The sequence below is a fragment of the Tupaia chinensis genome, unplaced genomic scaffold, assembly GCF_000334495.1.
Source record: "Tupaia chinensis unplaced genomic scaffold, TupChi_1.0 Scaffold000100_1, whole genome shotgun sequence".
Classification (NCBI taxonomy): Eukaryota; Metazoa; Chordata; class Mammalia; order Scandentia; family Tupaiidae; genus Tupaia; species Tupaia belangeri.
Genome location: NW_006159564.1, coordinates 1,365,696 through 1,370,613, shown reverse-complemented (window position 1 = coordinate 1,370,613; position 4,918 = coordinate 1,365,696). Strand labels below are relative to the sequence as shown.

Sequence of the window (4,918 nt, the reverse complement as noted above, 5' to 3'; positions counted from 1 at the left end):
TCTTCCCTCCTTCCTTTTTTTTTTTTTTTTTTTTTTTTTGGAGAGATTTTTGCTGCAGGGCGCATGTGCTCATCAGAAAGACAGAGAGATACAGAGAGACAGAAAGCAAGAAATCACCCCCCTAGGGGGGGATGGCCATGCCGCAATCCCTTCTCCTCCATTCTCCTCTTGGGATCTTGGGCACACACACACATGTGCCCAGCATGAGTTTTAAGCCTCCGGGTCCAGGACGCGAACCATGGTAGACTACATGGGAATCCAACGACATAGCCATTACGCTAATTGCTGGTCCCAGCAATTTCTTAAATTACAGTGTTGATATCACCATACACTGCCCATTAAACATGTTTAAGGAAAGTAATTTGAAATTTTTATCCTTATGTTTAAAACTTGATACATTATGAAATCGCCTGTAAATTTTTCAAGTAGATCATTTCAAAGTATCAGTCATCGCTTATATGGAAGAAGTCATTGGCATTCATCAAACATCTGTGTTCCCTCTCACACTTTTCCCAGTCTCCCCTACAGCTGGATTGGAACCATTCTTTTAGTTCTGGCTAAAGGGCTTTAAGTACAACTGGCACCTGTCACTTTCTGACTGAGTCAACTAAGAGGTTACGTGACTCTGCTACCTCTCCCTTCTCCTGTCTAGTCAATATTAGCATGGCATACCACAACTCAGATGACTGTCAACAGGCCTGCTTTAGATTTTGCAAAAAACAATCCTTTATCATGCTAATCTATTGAAACTTCAAGGTTTACTTTTAAGACAATTAAGTCCACCTAGCCAGACAGACACCACACTAAATCAAATATTAAACTTTGTTTGCACTATTGCCACACAGTGGAGTCACCTCTGACTAATAAGCAGAAATACCGTCAATTTTTGGTCAGTGCTACAGAAAAGGCAGTCTTGAATTACATGAGTTTTTAATTATGTGAGCATCCCTTTGTTCCAATGTATTATACCAACAACAGAAGAATGAAAAGAGTCCAGAATCATCCTTGGAGTTCTGACATTTGGTCAGATTTAAGAAATTCCTGAAAAGAAATTTCAGAACTTTCCCTGGCCTTTTAAAAAATCTTAGGTGAGTACTGGGCCTCTAGGTCAGGGCAGATCCTTTGGGATTACTTCCATACCCCTCTGATACAACTGTGAAAGTTCAGGGGATACTGTGAAGCTGATCCAAACACTGAAATTCTCTGACATCGCTAGCTGGGACACTGGATGGCCATCTCACATACCCTTGGTCATCCAAGCCAAGAGACTTGAACTCAGTACATAGCAGAGTGCAGATCTCATCCTTACTCTGACTCTACTGTGTGACTTGGGCATGTCCCTTAATCCTTCCAATCTTAATAAAGAGATAAGGAGACCTAGATGATCCCTGGTGTTCCTTTCTGCTCTAACAGTCTCTGGGTTGTTGTTCTACCCATCAGAATGTTACTGAATTCTCCCATTCACTTTCCTTTAGGTAACCATATAGGACTGAAAATACACCCAGACTATAAATCTCCTGGACTGTTCTGGGGGAAAAATTTTTATATGACTTGAGAAGCCTTAAACATTTTATATTCCTTAGTATAGGAAGATCACTTGCAGAAATTTATCCTGAATACATAAATGGAAATACAAGTTTCAAATTAAAAAATAATGTATACTGGGGCAGACAGGTGACATGGTGGTTAAAGGCACTGGACTCCCACATGGCCAGCTCTGGTTTGAGTCCCAGACCTCGTAGCTTGTTTCCTCACTTTCCCTCTTTCTCTCTTGCTCTGCCCTTTTCTGTTCAAAAATTAAAATAAATAAATAAAGTTAAATAAAATAATTATTAGAAAATTATACATAAAAATTAGGGCAATAATTAAATAAATGACCTTCTTTTAAAAATATTTTAAAGTAACTTAAATGATAGAGGATATATTTAGTGAAAAGAACAGACAAATATATGAAGGGAAGGGGCTTTGAATTCAGACTAGGTCTGAACACTATCACTATGTGATCTGGGGGCAACTATCACTAGCTATGTGATTTTGGGACAAGTTATTTACTCTCTCCGTGCCTCCATTTCCTTTTCTGTATAATGAGACAAATAACATTACTATGTCATCAAATTAAAATGAGTTACTCAAAGCAAAAAATTCATAGAATTAAATAACTTCATGCAATCCTCAACTCACCTCAATCTACCAGAATTAGACAAAAGTAAAACAAAAAGAACAATTCTATTTGGACACCAACTACAGAAAAGTGAGAAGCATCTATACAATTCATTTGTCATCATTCATATACTGCTTATAACATTTCTCCTATTATTGTATTAGAGAGTTACTAGCATCCTCCATGGTTATTTTACTCCTGATTGCAATTAGAGAATAAATTCTTTAAAAGCAGGGACCATAAATTTATTCTTCTTTCTACTCCCTTTTGACCTGGATAATACCTTGTATGCCATGAAGTTCTAAATTAGCATGGGCAACTAAGCTCTTCTTACAGCAAAATCATATATTTTCAAAACATCTCTACGATGATGTCTCAAAGACCACTCACACTCAACATACCTCTAAATTGTACTAACCATCTTATCTACCCACCCACTGATAGAAAATACTTTTGCTCCTAGTTACTCATTTGGTTGAGAATACCCACTTGCCTAGACCCAAAATATAAAAACTATTGTAGAGTCCAGCTATTTCTCTAAAACAAATCAATTATCGAGATTCTCCCCTCTGCTGCCTAATAACTCTCCTCTGCCCCAAACTTGGCTAACTTTCCTTGGCCCCTTCAATTTCATCTGCTTGGGGAAATCCTCCCTGGTGACCCAGACTGGGGACAGCTGCTCATTGCTACACCTTCTCAAGGCACCCAGCCCTCACTGCAATGAATTTTTCATGTGATTTATTAAAAACATGTTCTCCTCATTATCATCTATGATTCTGTGTGTAGCACTTTGGGTCTCCGTCTTTTTTTTTCCCCCTTAGGCTCCTACAGTACATTAAGAAAGAAAGGAAAGGCCAAAACAAAGTTACAAAAACCTGTGGCTACTTTTAAATGTTTACATTACCTAATAAAAACTTTTAATATGCAAGCAAAGCACATTACCTCCATCACAGATAACAAGAAATGTTAAAATCTGGGCTCTCCCTGAATGTGCAGTTCTAGGCCAAAAAGTCCTCCTGACTCACCTTCATAACTAAAAAGCCCCTGCTGCCCCAAAGGCTGACAGAATCAGCCCAACCGCTGGGATGCCAAGAGGCAATGGGGACTGGCTGGGGGTTTTGAAGAATGCTAGCAGGTGATCAGAACAGGGAAAGAAGTGAGTCCTTCCATCTCTACTTCAGTTAAAGAACTTCTGTATTATTGGCCTTTTGATCTAAAACAACCTGATGGTTTTAATCTTTCTGTGTTTAAAAGACCCAAACATGATGACGTTAAGACAGAGTTGCTGGGACCAACAGATGGTGTAATGGTTATGTCGCTAGACACCCATGTAGTCAACCATGGTTTGAGTCCCAGACCCGGCAACTTAAAACTGACACCAGGCTTGTGTGTGTGCCCAAGACCCCAAGAGGACAATGGAAGAAGGAACTGCAGTGTGGCCATCCCCCTTGGGGGCTGATTTTTTTTCTTTCTGTTTCTCTGCCTCTCTCTGTCTCTCTGGCAAGCACAGGTGCTCTATGGCAAAAATCTCTCTTAAACAAGCAAACAAACAAAAAGCTTGTTGTATTTGCCTTGACTAAAGGACCCAATAGACCCAGTTACTTCTGGCAGTGTAAATGGCATGCATTGAGTTATAGGAAAAGTCATGACGCATTTTTACATAGAAAAACAGAAAAAAAGTCATGAGTTTTCCACAACCCAATATTTCATTTCACTTTCATTATGGAAAGGAGACTTGCCTGCATCCTCAAAAGTCACTGCACTCTTGTCTCCTAAGATCCACTACCCACAAATCTCTCTTTCTTTGTTCCCTACTTTTGTATTGCCTGCACATGCAATGTGACTGCCTGTAAAATTGAAATACTACAGAATTTGACTAGATTTAAACCCAAAGAGCAGACCCAGAGCTTTCCTCCCCTACCAAGTAGAATCGACTTGCTGGGAAGCAGAAACTCCAAGTAAAACATTAGGGTACAGAACAAGTAGGTCCTTCCTTGGGACTCCACCTGTTTAATCCCACCATTTACAGTCGCTTGGAGAAATTGATCCACCCAGGCTAAAATAGTGGGCTGCAAGATTCAGTCGCTGGCTTCCAGATGTGGTTCATCCTAAAAATTCATAATCCTTTCCTGTCTAAAAAAAAAAACCTTCCACTCCAAATGACTCCAAACATGATCCATCCTCTGAGCTAAAGGCAAGAAATAATTTCTGGTATCTTTCTTGGCCCTTTTGATTGACCACTTCCCAACACACACACACACACACACACACCAGCCAAAAGCAAATTAACTCTAGCACTTCGAGATAATACTGGGAAAATTCCAAAATCTGAATCATGTGTTAGATGTTAAGTCCCAGGTGTTACAGCCACACAAACCACAGACCAGACCTATACACAGAAAGAAGAGAGAACTCAAAATGCCTAGAGAGTTTCGATGTTCTTTGTGGGATCTCTTTCAAGTAGCTAATTTCAATATAAAATGAATACTATTATGAAGAAAAATACTAAGTTAATTTTTAGCTTGAGCCACTGATACAATATAGTATCCTTAAGTCTTACTGATTTATATTTTAAGACACACTTGTACATTTCAATACACTAAACAAATTTAAGCAATTTCTTCAACTTCACTATTTTCTTTGACATTCAAGATAAACTGTATACAAGCATATACTGCTGCTTTAACACTTTCTAAAATTTCTTTTTCCTTTTTTTTTTTTTTTTTATTTGGGAAAAAGGGTATTTGGTGTGGTTTT

General features: G+C 38.8%; 1 protein-coding gene across 6 annotated transcripts in view; it reads right to left on the bottom strand.

The window, feature by feature from the left end:
• TMEM45A (transmembrane protein 45A) overlaps positions 1-4,918 on the bottom strand; it is a 98,647-nt gene that overhangs the window by 28,665 nt on the left and 65,064 nt on the right. The window lies entirely within an intron of this gene.